Source organism: Phoca vitulina, unplaced genomic scaffold (assembly GCF_004348235.1).
Source record: "Phoca vitulina isolate PV1807 unplaced genomic scaffold, GSC_HSeal_1.0 scaffold8, whole genome shotgun sequence".
NCBI classification, from domain to species: domain Eukaryota; kingdom Metazoa; phylum Chordata; class Mammalia; order Carnivora; family Phocidae; genus Phoca; species Phoca vitulina.
Window position 1 is genome coordinate 70,083,776 of NW_022589711.1, and position 22,695 is coordinate 70,106,470.

The 22,695-nt window shown below is 42.0% G+C and overlaps 1 protein-coding gene across 6 annotated transcripts in view; it reads left to right on the plus strand.

The window, feature by feature from the left end:
* TNIK (TRAF2 and NCK interacting kinase) overlaps positions 1 to 22,695 on the plus strand; it is a 383,893-nt gene that overhangs the window by 1,411 nt on the left and 359,787 nt on the right. The gene's annotated exons all lie outside the window — the stretch shown is intronic.

Sequence of the window (22,695 nt, forward strand, 5' to 3'; positions counted from 1 at the left end):
CGCCTTTTCATTGTATTGACTAAGACATCACTGCTATAGAATCCATTTTGCTGTTGTTTTGAGATCAGAATACCAGGAATCCCAGTGTAGCCTCGACGACTCCCCACCCCCACCCCCGACTCCCAACACACTCTTTCGGGGAAGGGGGCAGAGCTTTCTAACCATTTTAATTAGATGCTGCCTGGCGAAAAGGGGGTGAGGGGTGGGGGTGGCGGCAGCAGCGGGGGTCTGAGAAGGATTGGATACCAATTTAAGGATGGCTTCTTCCTCTCCTGAACCAAGAATAAAATTAAAAAAAAAAAAAAAAAAGCAACCACATATATACTTGAAGCCTGGAGGGTTGGTGAGACCGAATTGATGATGGCTCTCAACACAGACACGCAGGATGGGTGAAGCTTGGAAGTTCACACGCCCTCCTGAGGCATACATTGTTAGACCGATGCTAAATCTTGGGATTATAGACCTGAATCTTCATTACTTCTCCTGACACTGCCTCATTCTCCACGGCTATTTTAAAGAGCTACCTTTACCGTCAAAGTGGTACTTTTTCTTTAGTCTCATTAATCGTCTCTCCCTACATAGCCTCCTCTTTTTAACTTCCCCTCCTCTTCTCGTTAGTCCTTCCAAGAGGTGAGGTTTCTGCAAGGCAGCCTAGGGATGGAGAAGGAACATAGATGCCATTTGAAATGGCTTTTTTGATAGTTGGGCAGCAAAAGCCCATTCATGTGATATTACAGTAAGCTGTCTATTTCCCTGATGCAGAAATGCCATATTCAGAACCCGCTGCCCCCTGGGCAGCTGGGGGTGGGGGTTGGTAACAGGGTGGGTGCTTTGGCTAAGTCTGTGGTTTCCTGCTTTACAGACTGTGTGTGTTCATTTGCCCTACTTTCTGCGCTGGGAGTTGCTGCCAGTGGGTTAATCAGGTGGATGGATGGCCCAGACTACAGGGTAGAGGAAAGTGGCAAAGCCCAGGAGGGGGTGGGGTGGGGGGGGTAGGGGGAAGGAGTCTGAACAATGGGCAAGGCTTGTGGTTTTCCTGAGCTAGAATCTCGACATTGCTCCTCTAATGGAAAGCGCTCTGATGTGATTTTTAAGTTGGGCTTGGTTGGAGGTGTCCCTTGTGGGCTTTTTCCTGGGGAAGGTTTTCTGACATACGGAGCACAGAGCCTGCAGGCTTGTGAGCAACCACGAGGGCTCACCGGCCTGCCTGGAGTGTGATTCACACACGGGAGGCCTGTGCTCCGTCATGATCCCGGGGTCCTGGGATCGAGCCCCGCATCGGGCTCCCTGCTTCTCCCTCTCCCACTCCCCCTGCTTGTGTTCCCTCTCTTGCTGTGTCTCTCTCTGTGAAATTAAAAAAAAAAAAAAATCTTTAAAAAAAAAGAGACCTGTATTTTGAAAAGATATCTTTGCAGGCTTCACTGAAATCGCTCTTTGTGGCCTGGGCTTAGTGCTTTGCCTCTGTATTTCTGCCTACAGGAGGTGTGTAAAGAGGGAGGGCTAAGGCCAGCTCTAGAGATGGGAACTGCTGGCTGGAAGACTTAAATGCAGATGTGGAGACAAATGCATCCCGGATGCTGGGGGGTATGACCAGTCTTGTAGGGGGTGAGGTGTGCAGGCCGGCTGTTGAGTCCACAGACCACCTAGGTGATCTCCACAAACCAGAGGGCAGATAATGTCTCTCTGTCTTCCCAAATTAGGAGAGGTGCGTTTCTCTAGATGAGAGGTCTCATTTGTGCCTAACCCCTCAGGAAAGCCTGCCTGCCGAGAACCTCCTGGGGAATGCCTGACCCCTGAAATGCAGCCAAGGTCAGTGGCATCTAGGAGAATTTGCTGCAGCCTTAACCAGTCCCTTGCTGTTTCCGTGGCTCTTTAATGTACACAGTCAATGCTCTTTTTGTAAACCCTGAGCTCAATGCATTAAAAGCAGATTCTGTCTGGAGAGGCCTTTATCCTTCTCACTTTGGGGGCTTATTGTTCTCAGCCAGTGATCCCAGACTGGACCCAGTCTAAATTTTCCCCAAATAGCAACAATGCATAATTTAAACCAGAGCAACCAGGGACAGCACTGATCATTTAAATTATGCAAGATTTGGATGGTTTTAGAAAGTAAGATAAAATAGGATCTTCTTTGGTTAGAAAAGAGATGAAATGAATCCATTTTTATTAGTCCTGATTTTTAGAGCTCTGGAGATAAACTAAGTGTTGGGGGAGGGGGATAATTTCATAGATTTAGAGCTGGAAGAGAATTGGAGAACCCTTAGCCACTCCTTTCATTTAATACTAAGCTGAAGCCCAGAGAGTTGTAGTCATTGTCCAAGGTCACACAGCCCTGTCTCCCCTGGGGTGCGGGTGAGGGAGGCGAAAAGGGTGGTTTGGAGAGAGAATCTAGGTTTCCTGACTTCTCATCTGTGCTCTTTTCTCTAAGTCACACTGTCTGTGGCTGAATCAGAAATCAATAATACATTTTCTGCCTGAGCACAAAAAAATGGCAGCGAGGAATTATTTCACCAGAGTCATGGAATTGTATTTATCGAGAATAGAGAAACTGCTTCATGCAGGTAAACTCATAATACATAAAACCGTGGAGCATTAAGGTACCTTTGGAATTCATCTTGTTCAACCCCCCCTCAATTCTTTCTCTCCTGGCAAATGACTGTCTGAATCATGTAGGACAGATGGTTGTCCTGCATAGGACCCTCTCTCAGTAGCCCAGCTCCATCTGAATTGGTCCCACGGGGTCAGTCTAGATATGCACATTATTCAGATGTCTCTGCATGTGAGGTTTATAGAGTTCTATGTATGTTTTGCATAATCTATGTGGATACTCATATATAGTGTCATGATTATAAACTACCCATGTGGGTGTATGAAATGTGTGTATACATACATAGGCACAGAAAACAATCTACTCATTCAAACTCAAGGCTTGAGTCATTCTCCCTTCAAGACATCACAGTGTTAAAAGAAATGAAATTTGCCACCAGTATGCTTTACTACATATGAAGTGAGATCAGCCCAGAAGCTTTTTGGAGATTAGCATCTATCTGAGTCTGAGCACCTTGGCTGTCCTTAGTTTGGCCCACAGAGGAAGGCGTTCAAGGCCAAGTTTGGCTGCTGCTGACTTCATACTCTTAAGTTTCTGCCAGGACTCGCACTCACTTTTCTATTTGAACAGAATTAGATGACCTCTGCTTGTCTTTCCCCCTGCCCCTCACTGCCTTCTAGGCCCAGCTATTTCTTTGTCTCTTAAGACCTAGATTTAAGAACTGATCTCATCTGGAAGACTTGCACACATCTTTCCTGCTACACTTTTTCTCCTTGTGTTATAAATGGTGTGGGGATTATTTTCTGCCTACTTAATAAACTATGGGCTCCATGAGGCTGGAGGTTAGGTCTTGCTCATCTTTGAGTCTGTAATTGCAGTTAGTTGCATAAATGGATAAATGCACAAATTAGTGAGTAGGTGAATGGAGTGTACCGAGCACTGGGTTCTGTGTCCATGTCTTAGTAGTTCTGTGACTCCGGGTAAGTCACGTAACCATAATTCATTTAACAATGGGAATGAACTCAACTGCTTGCCTTCCTCATATGCTGACTTCAAAAATCAAAGTGTTTATGGCAATACTGTGAAAACCGTAAAGCACTACACAAATATACTATTCCATGATTAAATAGAATTTTATGGGAATCTTGATTCTACCATTTGATCCCAATGATTTCGCCTAATTGAAAATGATCCTGAGAAAAAGATAACAGAATGTCCTGCAACTTTCTAATAGTACCTTTTCCTTTTTATGTGTCAACATGACCTTGTATATTTCTCTGCTGGCCTGGGTTGACCTTTGCCCCAGGGTCAGCATTCATTACTTTTTTTTTTTTTTAAAGATTTTATTTTTAAGTAATCTCTACACCCAACATGGGGCTCAAACCCACAACCCCGAGATCAAGAGTCACACGCTGTAATGACTGAGCCAGCCAGGTGCCCCTAGCGTATTTCTAAGCTACTATCAGGTATCAGCATTATTCATTAAAACTTTCTTCTTTTTTTCTTCTCTCTCTTTTTTTAAAACTTTTCCCCCTCTTTATGGATTAACCATTTTTTTTTTTTTATAAAATGTTTTATTTATTTATTCATGAGAGTCAGAGAGAGAGAGAGAGGCAGAGGCAGAGGGAGAAGCAGGCTCCCCGCCCAGCAGGGAGCCCCATGCGGAACTCGATCCCAGGACCCTGGGATCATGACCTGAGCCGAAGGCAGACGCCCAACCATCTGAGCCACCCAGGCGCCCAGATTAACCATTATTTAAATAAAACCACATTTATTATGCCTATGCCTTTACAAAGTTTGTGTATTAGGGCGGAGTGTGGGCACCTGAAATGATACAATACTAGTCCCGCATTTAAAACCTTCTGGTCAGAGGTCTCAGGGGTGGGTGGTTAAAGAAATCTTGAAACATTATTTATTTTTTACCCCAGAGCGCTTAATTAAATTTGGCCTTAAATGAGAATTTAGTAAAGTTGCAGGAATTGATAAGATGACAGTATCTTAAAATGATAATAGCAGAGCAGTTTTTTAATTAGATACATTTGTAGTTTTTTAGAGATATTAAACAGGTGTTTTCTTTGCCATGACATTGCCTCATAATAAAATAGTGTGCAGTGGTAGTTATCAGAATATCAGAGAAATATGCATAATCATTTTCAGTATCCATTATTAACTGGAGTAATCTTAGTACAAAAGGGAATATAAGTCATGGTTTGCTGTTTGCATAATTGTCTACTTAGGAGGTCATAGAATATTTTTTTTTTTTAAGATTTTATTTATTTATTTGACAGAGAGAGACACAGCAAGAGAGGGAACACAAGCAGGGGGAGTGGGAGAGGGAGAAGCAGGCCTCCTGCCGAGCAGGGAGCCCGATGCGGGGCTTGATCCCAGGACTCTGGGATCATGACCTGAGCGGAAGGCAGACGCTTAACGACTGAGCCACCCAGGCGCCCCAGGTCATAGAATATTTTGTTGATGAACGAATACCCAGCATTTTTCCTTCACGAAAATATCACACCGCCCGCCGCCTTACCTGTAAGGCTCTTTGAAAGCTTGTAATTTTGAGTCTTCTTTCTGCGTTTCTGTGTCTCTGCCCTGGTATTAGTCTTCCATGCCCTTCTCGTTCTATGCCTTTCCTTCCTTCAGGGGTATGGTTCTAACATCCACCCGGCTTTGAGCTACTGTGATTGGATCATGGCTGCCATGCCCAGCTGAGCACCCCCAGTCTCTGAGTCTGTGTTTCTGAGGGAATTTGGGATAACTTGTGTCTGAAAAACGCTTTTATGTCAAATTGGTTCTTCCATATCTGTGGGGGAAGTAGCTGTCTGAGAACAGGGCCTGAACTAGCAGTGTGCTGAGAATTCCAAGAAAATCTGGGTGATATTTTTTGAATGAAATGTTATTCTGCTCATATAAATATAAGGTTCCTAGAGGAGAGAGAGGGAGGACTTAAATAGAAAATGTTGGATGAATTCCGCTTGTAATTTCTTTCATTCTGGTTGGAAGCTTATTTCCCTCTAGAGAAAGATGATTCGCTCTCTGCTTTTTACACGCCCAGGCTCTTCTCCAGTTGTCTCTAGGGGTGCCTGGAAATTCTCAAAACACATTTTATTTCACCCCAGTCTTACACGGCCTTCCTTGCTGTCTCTGGCATGAGGCCTTTTGCTCCATTCCTCCCTACAAGCACCGCAGTGACGGTCCCCTGGGCAGCCGCTGTGACAAGACTTGACTCCTCTGACTCTGCCACCAGCCTTCTCCTGACTGGTCTCCCTGTACTGGCCCCTGCAGCCACACTGCTCTTCAGCAGCACATTTTCAGTCTCGGGGTTTCTTATTCACGGCCTTCCCTGACTCCTCACTGTCTACAGACCCAAGGCTGAACTCTTCGGCTATGACTCAGCTGCGCCTCCCGCCATGCGCTGCAGTTCTGACCACCGATCCTTTACTCCTGCCACAGAGAACAACTTCCTTCTCCCCATGGATGCTCTTTGGGGTGGGGGGCCCTTATCTGTGCCTCCTTGCCTAACACTAAGCATTCAGATGCCACCTTTCCCACAAAATTGTCCCTGATTTCCCTTGGGTAGTAGTTATCCATCCCATTTGTACGCCCTTTCAGAACTGACCTCACACTCAGAACTTTCTATCCTGGGGGGCACCTGGGTGGCTCAGGCGGTTAAACGACAGCCTTCGGCACAGGTCATGATCCTGGAGTCTTGGGATTGAGTCCAGCATCGGGCTCCCTGCTCAGTGGGGAGTCTGCTTGTCCCTCTGTGCCTCACCCCCCTCGAGCTCTCTCTCTCTCTCAAATAAATAAATAAATAAAAATCTTAAAAAAAAAAAAGAACTTTCTGTCCTGGATTATATTCACTACTAGGCAGTAAACTTCATGAAGGCAGTGCATATATTTGATTCTCTTAGGACTCACCACCGGGATGACCTTTGGGGCTGCAGGACTCCTTTTTGTATATGGCTTAGAAGGTTTTTTCTCTGCATAGCTAACTAGATAGCTTTTTTTTTCCCCTAAAGATTTATTTATTTATTTGAGAGAGAGAGAGAGGGAGAGAGTGTATGCGTGCGGGGTGGGGGGTAGGGAGAGAGGGAGAGGAAGAGAGAGCCTCAAGCCAACTCTGTGCTGAGTGTGGAGCCGAGGCGGAGCTCAATCTCACAACCCTTAGATGACAACCTAAGCTGAGCCCAAGATTTGGACACCCAACAGACTGCACCACCCAGGTGCCCTGCTAACTAGATAGCTTTAAAAATTATTATCATATTGTATATATTATCTGCAACCTGTTTTTTCAAAAATGTGTTTTCAGTTGTTTGCTGCTTTTGTTTGTTTATTTATTTATTTATAAAGTAAATTCTACATCCAGTGTGGGGCTCGAACTCATGACCTCAAGATCAAAAGTCCCATACTCTAATGACTGAGTCAGCCAGGTGCCCCTGCAACCTGTTTTTTAAACGTAATAGTCACCCTTTTTTGCATGCTGTTAATGTTTTTCTATAACATAATTTAAAAAAAATTCTTTGTTGTGGGGAATTTTAAACTTAGGTGAAAGTGGAAGGAATATTGGAATGCTCATACATTCCTGGTGGGAATGTCAAGTGGTACAGCCACTTTGTAAAATACGTTGGCAGTTCCTCAAAATGTTAAATAATAGAGTTACCATGTGACCCAGCAATTCCACTCCTAGGTATATACCCAAGAGAACTGAAAACATATATCCAAACAAAAACTTGTCCACAAATGTTCGTAGCATTATTGTTCATCCTAGCCAAAAAGTGGAAACAACCCAAATGTCCACCAATTGATGAGTGAACAAATGGAATGTAGTATATCCATACCATGGAATATTATTCATCAATAAAAGGAAGTGCTGATACATGCTATAATATGGATGAACATTATCCTAGGTGAAAGAAGCTGCACACAGAAGGCCACATGTTATAGGATTCCATTTATATGAAATGCCCCAAATAGGCAAATCTATAGAGATGAAAAGGGGGTTAGTGGTTTCTAGAGCTTGAGGGGAAGTGGAAAATGACTGCTAACTTCTTAAAATTAGGCAGTGGTGATGGTTGCTCAGCTCTGAACATACTAAAAATCACTTGTTCACTTCAAAAGGGTGAATTTTATAGAGTGTGAATTTAATCTGAATAAAACTGGTATGTAAAATAGACAGAAATAGTAGAATGAGCCCCCAACTTAACAATGATCCATTCATGCCCAGTCTTGTTTTATCCACACCTCCATCCGCTTCCTCCTCCATATTATTTTCAAGCATCATATCATTTCATTTGTAAATATTCCGGTATGCAGCTCTAAAAGATAAACACTCTTAAAAATACATAACCACAATACTATTATCAGGCTTCGAAATTAGTATGTAATTTAAAATTTCTTCAAGTATTCAGTCAGGGTTCAAATTTCTAGTCACATGTTTTTAATGACTGCTTAGCATTTTATTGTGGGGATGAATCATATTATATTTAACCAATTCCTACTGGTGAAGCTTTTGCTTATTTCCAACTTCTCAAGTCTTACAAATAGTGGGTCAATAAACATACATAGTCTTTGTATACATCTCTGTGTCCTTAGAATAACTTCTTAGAAGTGCAGTTTATGATAAAAGTATGTAAATGACTCTAAGGCTCTGATACTGTCAGATTTCCTCTAAATTTCCTGTGAGGTAGGTGTCTACGACTTCACATGAGGCTTAGAAAAATCAATTAATTTACCAAAAGTCATAGAGCTACGAAATGGCTGTACTTACAACTGACCTGCCCCAAAGTCACTGCCAATAGCGACTCACACGGCCATTATTTGCCCAGTAGACCTTGTCAGGACATCAGAATTATCTGATGTATTATCCCCCTAAAGTTCACAGATTTCCCAGAAGCCTTTCTTTGGGGCACAAGCTCTCTTTGATGAGCTTATGGTGTTTAAGTGTTATTTCCTTGTGATTTTGTTTTTTAAATAACCATGGTCAGTTTAGAAAAGTTAATTGTTCTTTTTCTTGTCTTAAAAATGTAAAAGCATAAAATGTGAACCGTTTGGGGATTAGCAGGGATTTCCTTGTACACTGGGTATCAGGCATGTTTACCTTCTGTCTGTCATTCTCTTTGGAAAATCACTCGACAGGTGTGTTTGGAAGACATGTGGAATCAGGCTCAAAGGTTTCCATTTTTTAAGAACTGGAGACCACCGAATGTGCGATTGTTGCAGAAGCTAGCAAGAGGAGCCAGAAGATATGTTATAGCAGGGGCCATGCTCAAGCCTTTATCTGTCAGATAATTATTAAAGTCAAAATCTCAAGTTGTACCTTCTTTGAGATGATTATGGATATTTTAAGACTACAGTGGAGAAAATGGAAGATGCAGCTGGTAGCCAGAAGGGTAAAGGGCCTTGCATTTTGGAACACAATCTGTTTTCCACCAGGTTTATAGGTAAGAAACTATTAAAATTGACACACCTTTGGGGTTGCCAGTTTTGTGGAGACCAGAGACCAACTGCCTTGCTTTATTAGATTTTATACCTTAACCCTCCATTTAAAATGCCTATAAATTATTTATGCCTAGGGTAGAAATCCAGAACTTCACATGGACATTGTTTCATCATTTCTACTTCTAGGTTTTTTTTTGTTTTGTATTGTTTTTTAATTTTTTTTAGCTGCCTGTAATCAAATTATAGCAGTGTGGTGGGTGGAATAGGTTGTAAGCAGTAATTGCAACCTATATTTAAATAATAATAATAATATTTAGCATTTATAGAGCACTTAATATCTTCAAAGTACTTGCAAAGATTATCTAATTAAATACCCTCTCTGGTTATAATCTGGATATAAATGCACTTAAATTCAGAACAGGGTCATGAGAAACGTATACATTTGAAAGTTAATGCTAGCTATTCTTTAAAAACCTATGCAATGATCAGAGTTAGAGCTTGGGATTCTGTTAGATTGGTTTTGTGGATCCTTTTGTTAAACCTGGTGACAGGTTTAGATTAAATCTGTACCTTATTAATGCCTCTGCTTACTTTCTGATCATTAAGGACTGAGTGTTGATCATTGCTCGGGTCCTTACAGACACTAAAATATAAACAACATCAGTAAGCTTTAAAATGGGCCTCCTCGCTGCATTTCATGTCCTGGCCTCAGATGAAACTCCCATTAGTAAGTGAAATGAAGTGGGGTTGTGCAAGAAAGAACGGCTATGCATTGCAGTTTAGTAATTTCCATCTGAGAAAAATAGATTAAACCGCACAGTAGGATACATCATAAAGAAATGCACTGGAGAAATGAAACATCTTTAGTTCGACTGTACTAATGACTTCTTGCTGTTTTGGACATGTGTCTGTGTACCGTCCCCTTGCACGTATGTCCTGTGTTGGCAATTTCGATAGAGTTTGGAGCAAGGACCTGCGTGGCTTACTCAGTAGGAAGTGGAGAAGTCTGCAGTTGGTAGATTTTTAGTAAATGTTATCCTGTGCATTGTGATTTTTCTAAGAGCTGGTTGACAGGTTAACTGCCTAGACAGTAGTTCTCAAAGTGAGATCCCTGGAGCAGTACCTTCACCTAAGTACCTCTTAGGTCCTGCTTCTCTGACCTACTGAATCAGAAACTGGCGATGGGATCCAGTAACCTGTGCATTAGGAAGCCCTCCAGGTAATTTTGGTGTACTTCTGAGGTTTGGAATCACTGGCCTAAATTTTTAAAATACAGCTTTCTTTTTTTCTCGTTTCTTTCATGCTGGTTCATTCATTCATTCAACAAATATTAATGGAGCATCTACTGTGTGGCTAGCATTGTGCTAGATTTGGTGGAGGATTTGGTGAAGAAGACACCCGGGAACACTGTCCTCATAGATCTTGATGCCTAATGAATGGGGAAAAGCATATGTTAAGAAATAATTGTAAGAAGGACTTACTAAAGACAGGTTGTTTTGGAAAACACAGCATATCCACAGAAATTTGAGTATGCCTGAAAATGTTGCAGAGTAGAAAATAGTGATTTATTTATATAAGGTAACTGGAACTTTTTCACAAGGCGTATGGTTTCAAATTGTGGAAGGCGCATACTTTAAGGAGTATGGAATTTAAAATTTCACACTAATATATGCATTTGAGTTGTTTGTAAGAAAGGGGATACTTGAACTGCAAAAGTCGACACTTTCAACTGATAATCCTGGACTGTTTTTTGTGTTGCCTTTTTTTTTTTTTTTTTTAGCAAGTTTAATTCAGGGGGCAGAAACCCCACCCCCATGACCAGGAAGATGCATCTTTTTAGTGCTAATTTCCTGTTTTTCCCTATGGACCTGTAGGGATTCAGTTTGAAGCCCAGGAGATGCTGGTATTTGCCTAGAAGCTGAAAAAGGAATCCATATTCACAGCACTTTCAGCTCTACTTTTGTTTGAAGCCATGAAATCTTTGAGTTGTGTATTTTGTGAAACAAAAAATGAAATGGACTTTTGGAATCTAGGCAGCAGGCTAAAGGATCTGACTTTTCTTGTAACAACAATCTATAAACATCTTTTACCTAGCTACCAAGATGTCCCGTGTTATTATTTTAATCTGTAGGTCTTAGATAAACACACTGCTTATATTGGGCGGTTTTTTATTTGGAGTTGTTAAGGTAACTTTGTATACAACTCGATAATGAGTATGTATCAAAATTTTATTCCATACTTACTGCTGGGAAGATGCTTTTAAAAAATTGAATTCAAAGACCCCCCTCTTAGAAGGCCTATTTTAAAGGGAAAAGAGATGTGAGGTAATCATCATTAGCCTGGATATAAGAAATACCTAGTTAAAGAGGATACAGTTTTTTGTAATATTGCAGCTGGGGGGACAGATCCAACTTTCTCAGAAGAGGTCTTAATATCATTAAAGTGTCATCGAACTGTGCAAGCATTTTACTCAGGAATGTTCTCGACTCTCCAGATGGGGTTACTCTCCAGTGACTCTCTATGTCATTCAATGAATTCTTCCTGGGACCAAGTTTGGAAAGCTTTGTTTCCTTTGGTGGTGGTAGTTTAGGCCCAGGAAACTCTGCATTTGACATGGTTCCTCTGCAGCCGTGTGCACGGGTGAGAGGGCCCTCTGAGTTTTGGAGTGCTGCCGTTTTCCAGTTGAACTCGTAAGACTGACTTTTTAGAGGCCACAAACTGAGCTCGGATGGTCCTGGTGCTGGTGTCCTACTCAAGTATGGTTGATAAGGTGATAAGGTCAAAGCCAAGTGTTTGCTATTCCTAAAAGGGCACACCTCTGTTTTCTTTTTCTTAAACTGGTAGCTCTAGCACCGGAGAGAACAGGGTTTTCTTTTCATGCGAATAAACAAAAGCCCTACCGAGCGCCCCTGGGGCTTAACACCCGGATGCTACTCAGGGAAAGAGCATTGCACACACTTTGGTCGGAATAATATGTATGTTCTCTCGGTGAGTATTTTAAAGATGTAACTCGCACTGGTATTGTAGTCATAATTTCTTGAATATAAACAGCTTTTGTTTTGGGAGAAGAACAGATGTAAAAGTGTGAAGTACAGAAGTTTACACATTTTGATGGGGGAGGGGCGGGGGGCGGTGCAGGGGGCGGGGAGGGGAGCTGGAGAGAGAAGGGGAGGAGGAACACTGTTTCTTTAAAATCATGGTAACTCAATCTTACTCCTTTGTTTTCCTTGAGTGACTGAAAATTAGCAGGGGAAATCTCTTGGAACCCGACCAGCTGGGTACCTAAATCTCCCACTTAACTGATGGCCCCAGAAAGAGTGCTAGCGGGTAATTAGCATAGGTCCTCATAGGTCTTCATCCCTAGGAACAAAAAGGGTCCCTCCCAAGGAGGAAGCCTGTCTGTGAAGAGAGGGGATTATACACATTCAGTGAACTATCTATGATACTTAAAGTAAAATGTGAGAGGCGCAGAGATCCCAGCCCCAGATAGCGGGTTTGTTTTCTAGATTGGAAAAATGTAAATGGCAGGGGTTTGAGAGCTTGGTGTTCCTCTGGTCTCTGAACCAAAGCTCTTGCTGGTTCTCTGCGTGCCCACTCCCTCCTTTAATTTGTGAGTATGTTTGTAAAAGGTACTTGGGGTTTACAAAGCAGCAGGGACATTACTGTGAGTATCCTTTATCCCTTGAGGCCAGGTCTGTTTCTTTTCTTTTCTGAAAGCAGGGTCTCTGCTTCATAGCTTATCACCTGATTCAAGGCAAGTTGCATCAGATTTAAAGCAATAGTTCCCTGACCTTCTTTCTGGGTTCCTGCCTTCTGTAAGTTGCTGCTTGTTTGCGGGATTCACAATTAGGATTTTGTCCCTGTGGAGACTCTGTTTAGTGTGCAAGGCCCATTCTCATTTGCCATGCTTGGTTCCTTGATAACTCCGCTTCGACAAATGTTTTGGTCAAATTTTCTGTGATCATTTGTTTGATATTGCATGTCAATGCTAAGTGATTTCAAGCATGGTTCAAATGAACATCTCTGATCATTTCTTTTCTAACTTTCAGTGAAATTTGGAATGTGAATAAATTACGAGGCCATGTGAACCTCATGGTTCCCAGAACGGCTAGTTAAAACTATATTCAGACTATGCTTCATGCCATCATAAATGTAAATCTGATTTTAAAATATCCCTGAGAATGTGGATACCCTGGAACTCTCATACTTTGCTGGTGGGATTATAAAATGGTTAAGCCACTTTGGAAAACACTTCGGCTGTTTCTGAAAAAGTTAAATATAAGTTTACTCTATGACTCAGCAATTTCGCTTCTGAATATCTCCCCAAGAGACATGCAAACATATGTCCAGGCAAAAACTCGTAACCTGAATGTTCATCATAGCCAAAACCAGAGACAACTCAAGTATCTATCCACTGATGAAGAGGTAAACAAAATAAGGTGGAGTACAATGGGATACCATCCCACAGTAAGGAAGAATGAAGTGCTGGTGCATGCTACAATGCGGATGCTGTGCTAAGTGAAAGAAGCCAGCGCAAAAGATCACATGCTGTATGATTCTATTTATATGAAATGTCCAAAAAGGCAAATCTGTAGAGATAGAAAGTGGATTAGTGGTTGGCTAGGGCTGGTAATGAAAACAGAGAGTGATTGCACGTAGGCATGTGGGATCTTTTTGAGGTGATGGAATATGTTCCACAATTGGATGGTGGTGACATGAGTGAATTTTATGGTATGTAAATTACACCTCAATACACCTGTTAAAATATCAAGTGTCTGAGACATTGCTTCACAGCCGTACACCATGAGGCAGGCTGCTCTGATATTTCTAGGAAGACCATCTCTTCAAGACCTTGAGAGATGGGAAGTCTGGTCCAGTCTTCTGCCTTGTACTTACCTTCATGTCATCTCGTATTCTGAAGGATGTCTCCTGTTTTATAAACGTAATCATAGTAATTTCCTTCCTAGAGAAAGGACTAGAATAGCTATTCTAGTCTGAAACCATTCCTTACTGAACTGCTTTCCATTCTCTCAATGTTTCTGCTCACCCTTCTGCTGTTCCGTATGCTGTTCCCCCTGCCTAGAAGTCTTCTCCAATCCCTATTGTTCACAGACAATTTATTTGTCTTCTCCCCTACCACTACCCCCCCCCCCCCCCAGAGGAGACTATAATTTCCACAGGGCAGGACCTGTGTTTTGTTGATCTGCCTTTATTTATTAATGAAATGAATGACTTCTCATGACTTACAGCATAAGGCTAAACTCCTTAATTTAGCAATGCCTTTGATGGCCTAACCATTCCCTACTTTTTTTACAATACCAGCAATCACCACCCTCCTCCTTCTCCAGAGTCTTTCAAAGTGTAACGAGTTGTGGGAGTGAGTTTAATGGGTTGCAATTGGCTTTAAAAACAATTAATTAAGATAGAGTAGAAAACGATTACCGTGCATATATTGTATATACGTGTGTACTAAGTTACAGTGTAGAACGTATTTCTTACAGGGTAAGGGCGCTACAAGGTTGAAGTTCGCTGCTCTGGCTTAGTTCATAAGATTGCATACGATTCACCTAGAGGGAATTTATTTAGTTCGCAAATTCTAGTTCAGTAATCCAGCCTGGGGCCCACAAATCTGCAACTCTGTGACCCACACATAATTCGGATGTATGTGTTCTGCATTTTAAGAAACTCTGACACTGCTGCCATCCGCCTCGCAGGCTGCGGCCTCCTGTTCCTCTCTGAAACACCTTCTGCGAGCTAGGCGCACCGCCGGGGCCCTGGATGCCTTGCCCTGGCGAACACAAGATACAGTCTGGCTACAAAATGCAAAAGTGCGTGCTGTTACTCTGGGTGCTTGGGGAACCCCAAGCCCCACCTTTGCTCCACCAACCCTGTAATTTCACTCAGAGGAATTAGACACATCTTCTGCCACTCTTCATCAAGTTCAATGACATTGGGTATCTGCAGAGAGATTTGAGGAAGACGAGATGCCAAATGGAGCTATGATCACTTGACAAAAGGAGTTCTCCAACTTGGTGGGAGCAGAAGAGCTGAGCTCTGGGGGTGACAGCTGAGGACGGAAAGGGTCATTGCTTATGGAGGGACAAGTTGCTGGATATTGCAAGAGTCACTCTAGCCGCAAGGGCACGCTTTGGGAAACGTGGGGAGGGGATGGAGCTTGGGAACTTAGCAGAAGTAACAGAATTGGGTGGGGGCTCAGAGCCAGTGGTCGCTGAGGTCATCCCCCAGGCTCACATGGTCTTGGATATTATTAAAAAAAGAGGCAGAGAAAAGCTATAGACCTGTCAAATTATGCACTGGAAAACTGTAAGGAGGAGTTTTGTCCTGTGTGCCCCAGGGAGGTTGGGAGGCTGGGAGAGTATGACCTTCCCTCTGAGCAGCTGCAGGAGAGGCTATAACGTTCCTGAAACCAGTGGAGACTGAATCCATGTTTCCTTTTTGGGGTCTGCTTGTGCCAGGTGCTGAGGGAGGGGCTGGAAGGCAGGCGGCACAGGCTGCTGGTTCATGCTGCCCTTGGTTAGGGCAGAGATCTGGTCCTCAGCCTTATAGTTCCCAGAACACGATGTGGTCAGATGCCGAGTCTCAGGTCATACCGACACATAGATGCACCTGACACTGTTCTGGAAGATAATTTATTTAATAATAATAATAATGCCAATATTAATAGCTAATATCCTCTGTGACCACTTGCCATGTGTGAAGCGGTGGGCTACTTATTTTAAAAGTCTGGTCTTATTAACACAGTCAAATTTTGTGATATGTACTATTTTTTTTTAAGATTTTGTTTATTTGAGAGAGAGAGAGAGAACTAGCAGGGGGAGGGGCAGAGGGAGAGGGAAAAGCAGGCTCCCTGCTGAGCAGAGAGCCCGATGTGGGGCTTGATCTCAGGACACCGGAATCATGACCCACGCCGAAGGCAGACGCTTAACCGACTGAGCCACTCAGGCTCCCCTGTGATCTGTACTATTATTCTAATTTTACAGTTGTGCAAACTGAGGCTTAGGTTAAGTGACTTGTGGGAAATGATGGAGCCTGGCTTTGAACCCAGGCTGGCCTGATTTGAAAAGTATGAAATGTGAGCATTGTGCTCTTGCGACTTCCTGTTTTCTCAATATATAGCAGTAATACCTTTTAAGTGGTGGAGCGACTGCTCTCCAGGGCAGTGTGTTCCTGATTTTGGAGGGACTTGGGAATCTGAAAATTTGATCAGAAATTGACCTTCTGTGGCTGGTATGAGGCTGGGGTTGACCCTGATCTTTAGGTCTGTACCCTGCTCAAGTCAGAATGCTGATCCCACCATGAGTGAGTGGTGGTTGGACAGGTCTTGTTAAATTCACCCACTCTTCCTTTTGTGACCCTGATCCATCATCCATAGTAAGACACCCCTCTACCTTATTAACATTAATCTCTACTTTGTTCTCCTGCCTTGTTTTGTTCATACTTAGTGTCACCTGCAGCTGTGTCTTCCTCTAGAATTATTTACCCATAGAATCAGTAGTGTCTTTAAATTATAAACTCCTTAAGGACAAGAATAGTGTCTGGTTTACATCTGAGTTTTATAGAATGCCTAACACATAATTCAGAGTGAGGTACATTCCTGGAGCTACCTTGTTTGGATCTTGCAGCCCCACCGTGCACTGAATGGATGGGAGACTGGCTATCAATTTAGTGTGTTTTCAGCCTTTAAGAGGAGGGACTGTGATATTGGGAAATCAAAGTGTAGTGACTCCTGAGAAATTGAAAAACCCATGTCCCGGGCAACTGTGGGACTTCATGTTGGCATGATTAGAAATCTTCCAGGGTCCTATGAACTTTAATGGCAAGAAGCAGAAAGGGGCTCTGAGATGGCAAAATGGCCTTTAATTATTGCTTTTCTAGCTCCCCTCAGATGTAAAGTGGTTTATTAACAGAGCAGACTGTAAACCTCCTTATAAACCCAGGTTCAGTAAATTGAGACACGGGTGAATTTTTATTGTTGACAAGTCACTGCAAACATACAGCAGTGTATTCGCACTTTTGTTCCGTGGACTCTAAAAGGCACTGCCTGTGGGGCAGCTTCCCCGGCGACTAGCAGGAAGGCAGGGTAAAGGACGTTATGTTACATCATGGTGCAGGTGGCCAGCTAGCCAAAGGGCTCCTTATCAATCCCCTGGATTTCCTCAGCACCTGTCCTTTATGGCACATTGTAGGCACTCGTATCTGTCGAATGAAGTCAGCTGGAACTTTCTAAGCTTATTTCTGTGAGGTGTACGTAAAGAAAGATCCTCTCTCCCTTCTCCAGAGGCATCAGATGAAGTTCGAGGATTGCCTCTTGGTGTGGCAGCAGGTGATACATGGATTTCAGTTACCTAATAGAAGTTGGGAATGATGAGGCCGACCTTGGCCGCAGACTCCCTCTCGCCTCCCTGACTGCTGCGGGAAAGAGTTCTGCACGTGCTGGGCTGTTCTCAGCTATTCCTCAGAGATTAAGGTGTGCTTGAGTATCTCATGAGCTGTAAATCCCAGAGCATCTCAGAAACAGTCACAGGAATTAGCCTAGAACTGAGTCTTGGGGGCACAAGGAAGAAGCCCCTTTCCTCTGCCTGTGCGGACACTTGTCTATTTCTTTGCTTTATTTTCAGCTTCTAAATATTGATTAGCTTTAGTGAGTGCTCACTGGTTCTTGTGGTTCCTTTCTTATAGCTATAGGGGGATAAGGCCCATGGCAGTTAACTGGCATTCTGGGAACAGAGCAAGGTGAAGGGGGAGCTTTTTCCATCAGCTCTGAAAATGCAATTCAATGACAAAGGCCATCATCATGTCTTTATGTTCTCTACTGGGTAGAGCCTGCTAAGCTTGGATACCTTTTTCTTTTACAAATGCAGACTGTTGCACTTTCCAGTAATTAGCTTATATGACTGTAATGGGCTCCGGCTTCGTTGGATAGAATCTTTGAAATCAAGGGTATTAAATTGACTCTTCCTTTCCCAGGTAATAACGAATAGAAATTCCTGCTATAAACATAGAATTAATAGATTCCAAGCTTTCTTAGGCTTTGGGGCGGTAATAAAAGGAGAGGGGAACGGGCAGGGATACAGGTGCACTTGATTTCGTTCTTTCTTGAGGTGTGCTGAGATTCTTGGCGAGCTGGCCAAGTAAGTGATCCTCAGGGGGAAATGTGCCGAGGGCTCTGGATGAGGACAGGGAAGAGGGTGGCGAGGTGGACACGCTGCCTATTCCGATGTAGATTTGTGCCGAAATGTTCAAATCTTCCACCTGTTCTCGGGTGTCGTAAAATCAGGGAGTGAAAATGAATGATGATGGCCTCTGGCGTCTGGTTAGGATTCTCCAGATGACACCTTGGCAGTGAAGTCAGCCAGAACATTTTTGGCAGTTCCGCAGAGAGTAACCTATATGGGAGGTGATCATGACATAATTGAGACCCGTTGTGAGCTTGTGGCTTATCTCATTTGTTTTCAGAGTTACAGGAAGCAAAGTGGCTTACAGGTTACCTTAGGGGTCAGTTTCTGCATTTGGGCTCTGGTACTACAGCTTAAAAGCTTTGCAACTTGGGGCAAGTTATGTAAATTCTTTATTTTTTGTTTATTTTATTTTTTTTAAAAGATTTTATTTATTTATTTGACAGAGAGAGACACAGCGAGAGAGGGAACACAAGCAGGGGGAGTGGGAGAGGGAGAAGCAGGCTTCCCGCCGAGCAGGGAGCCCGATGTGGGGCTCGATCCCAGGACCCTGGGATCATGACCTGAGCCGAAGGCAGGCGCTTAACGACTGAGCCACCCAGGCGCCCCAAGTTATGTAAATTCTTTAGGTTCTTTCCACGCCTGTAAAATGGAGATAATAGTAAGACGAGTGGGGTTATTGCAGGAATTAAACATCTTTTATGTAAAGTACTTAGGACAGCGCTTGCCATATTGCAAATGCATGTTATAATTTTCAACACGTTCAGCACCAGCGTTGCCTTCAAGGAGCTCCAAAGGTAGTGGTAGAGACAGACATAAAAACACATGTTTGGTAGGAGCTCGGGGGTGGATGGCCAGCTGTATAGGGGAGGGGGAGGTGGGGGGAGTGGACCGAGATGGCGAGCGGGATGTTTCAGGGGGCTGAAATACCTTAGAGCAATTTTCACTGGTTCCGTGTTGGGAGGTGCCGTTGATGCCAGATACTGATGTGGATGAAGTGTGAGTTTCTTCTTGGGAGTAGCCTTTGCATCTCTCCTGCCCTGCCGTCCTTACCCCAGACTAAGCTGCATTACTCCATGCCTGGATTGTTATCTCTTTCTCTCCTGCCTGCCACCCCCTAACTCTAGTCTTTCCCTCTTCAATCTTTTTGACATGGGATCTGGGGGGAGGGGAAATATATATATGAAGTGTTGTTTACTAATAAGCAGCAGTGTATGTGTCCTGCTTTGTATGAGGAAGCCTAAATATTGCAAATCAGTATGGAACTGAAAACACAGAAAATGCCCTTTAAGCACTTTTGTTTCCGTCTTGGGAAATCTATTAATACAATACAACACATCAGTAGGCCAAAGGATGTTAACTCTGGAATCATTTCAACAGTCAAAAGGCATTGGTAAAATTTAGCTATCATTCTTGATTTACCCTCGCCCCCCAAAAAAACCCAACTATTCTTTTATTAAAATTTTATTTATTTATTTGTGGGGGGTGGACAGAAAGAGAGGGAGAGAGAGAAACTTAAGCAGTCCATGCCCAGTGCTGAGCCCAACGTGGGGCTTGATCTCACAATGCTGAGATCACAACCTGAGCCAAAATCAAGAGTTGATACTTAACTGACTGAGCCACCCAGGCACCCCTATTCTATTTTTTTTTTTTTAAAGTAAGCTCTACACCCAATGTGGGGCTTGAATTCATGACCCTGAGATCAAGAGTTGCATGCTCTACTGACTGAGCCAGCCGGTGCCCCATTCCATTCTTAAACTAAGAATGAAGGGATCCTTTCTTTCTTTTTTTTTTTTTTAAGATTTTATTTATTTGACAGAGAGACACAGCGAGAGAGGGAACACAAGCAGGGGGAGTGGGAGAGGGAGAAGCAGGCTTCCTGCTGAGCAGGGAGCCCGATACGGGGCTCGATCCCAGGACCCTGGGATCATGACCTGAGCCGAAGGCAGGCGCTTAACGACTGAGCCACCCAGGCGCCCCTGAAGGGATCCTTTCTTAACTTGATAGAGAATGTGTCTAAAACCAACAGCTCACTTCATCCCTACTCTTCAAACACCAGAGATTCTCTGTGTGGTGATACTGTTGGTTAACTACCTATCAGCCATTCCCATCTCCTTTCTTGATGTCAGTGCTCTGAATTTGCATTGATGTTTACCCCTCCCACATTCTCAGAGGAAGTGGACCCCTGCCCCCTACATCCTTGGCCCCAGCATGGAGGAGGTGGACTAGATTAAGGATTGGATTCCATTCCTTTTGTTGATGAGTTTAGGTAAGTCATGAGACACAACTGGGCGGATGAAGGAGTCAGTGGGGTTTGTGGGAAGGATATCCTCACTTTTACAAGTGAGTTTTTAAAAATGAGACTTTTCCTCTTCTGGCCTTAGATATTGTATAGAAGACCATGATACTTAGAATTGCTGGAGCCATCTCACAATCATGAAGGGAAAGCCTGGAGAATCACAGAAAAACTGACTTAGATTCCTACATTGTTGTTGAGTAGCTGAATTAATCAACCTAGAACTGTCCTGACTCCAGATTTCATATTATATTAGCTAACAATTTCCTCATTGTTTAAGCCACTGATGTTGTGTAATCTTTTATTTGCACTTGTAAACATCTTAAGTGACACACAGATCTTTCTCGACTTACGATGCAGTTATGTCCCAATAAACTCATTGTGAGTTAGAAATAGCCTACATCAAAAATACACTGCCGAACATCATAGTTTAGCCTAGCCCACCTTAACCATGCTCTGAACACTTATGTTAGCTTATAGTTGGACAAAATCATCTAATGCAAAGCCCATTTTATAATAAAGTATTGAGTATCTCATGTAATTGATTGAATACTATACTGAAAATGAAAAACAGACTGGTTGTATAGGTACGGAAAGTTTGTAAGTATATTGGTTGTTTACCCTCATGATTGTGTGGGAGCTACCGCTTGCTGCCCCTGCCCAGCATCATGAGAGAGCTTTGTATTGCGTATTGATAGCCCAGGAAAAGATCAAAATGCAAATTCTAAATATGGTTTCTACTGAATACATATTGCTTTTACACCATCTTAAAGTAGAAAAATCGTAAGTCAAATCATGATAAGTCAGGGACTGTCTAGTATATTCCTTTTAAACAGGTATTATACAAAGGTGTGAGGGTTAAGATAAGGACCAATAATAATATATACTATTCTGGAACTTTTAGCCATTGAAATAAGACAAGACTGAAGAAACAAGAATTATCAGTATTAGATGACAGTGATGTTTTCATTATTTACAGATGATAACTTAAACTTAGGAGAATCAGTTGAAAAAAAATAGAGCAATAATAATTTAGCAGTATGGCTGGATATAAAATAAGTATACCCAAACTAATAGCATTCTTATTAGTGAACCAAAATAACCAATTAGAAAATGTATTTGAAAAATGATACCTTTACAGTGATAACAAAAATTATAAAATATCTAGGAATAAACTTAACAAGATCTTTGTAGGACTTATTTGAAGGAAAATTTAAATCTTAACAACGGATATACTGAAGACTTGAGTAAATGCAAAGGTATTCTATGTTCCTAGATAGGAACACTTAGTAGTGTAAAGGTGTCTATTCTTCATACGTTAACATGGGATTCCAATAAAAATATCAAGCAAGAATTTGTTTTAGGATTTTACAAAATGATTCTAAATTTCATCTGGAAGAATGACCAGACAAAAATAGCTTCCTAGTCTCCTGGTATGATTTGCATTTCTGTCATTCATGTGTGTTATATGTCTAATTTTATTACTTGTAATACAAAAGTTTTAAGGGCTACAACTTCATAGTAGATTATAATTTTTATGAATACAGAAACACTCTGTCCCAATAATGGCTTTTCTTATAAATTATTATTATTATTATTTTAAATTACATTTTTCATTTGAATTCCAGTATAATAGTTAACATATGTTTCAGTTGTCCAAATAGTGATTCAACAATTCTATACATTACTCAGTGCTTATCATGAAGAAATTATTTTTGTTTTTTTAAGAGTGTTTCTTTGTGCTTGCTTGATATTTTTGATTTTCTTTTAATTTCTAGACTTTGTCTAGGTGTATTTTTGCTGTAAGAAAGCATATACATGGTATGATTTTGTTTTTTGTTTGTTTTTAAATGAGACATATTTGACAGTGTATTAGTTTTAGGTTTTAGGACTTGATTAGTTTTAGGATTTGATAAAAGTATATATTGTGAATAAGATTTTATTTTTGAACCCAGTCTGAGGGTTTTCTTTCAGAGGGAGAGTTTAAATCATTTGGTCTTATTGATTACTTAAACTTACGATATGTTTGTTGTCTCTCTTTTTTAAAGTCCTATCTTCCTGTTTCTTTTTTCTATATAGAATTTTTTCAAAAATGCAATTTAAATATGTATTTAAGCCTGTAGTTCTCAAATTATGCAAATTAATAGTAAAATGGGAGCCTTTAATGTCCCTGTTCCATAACAAAGAGTGAAACCTTATATCCCTACCTTGAT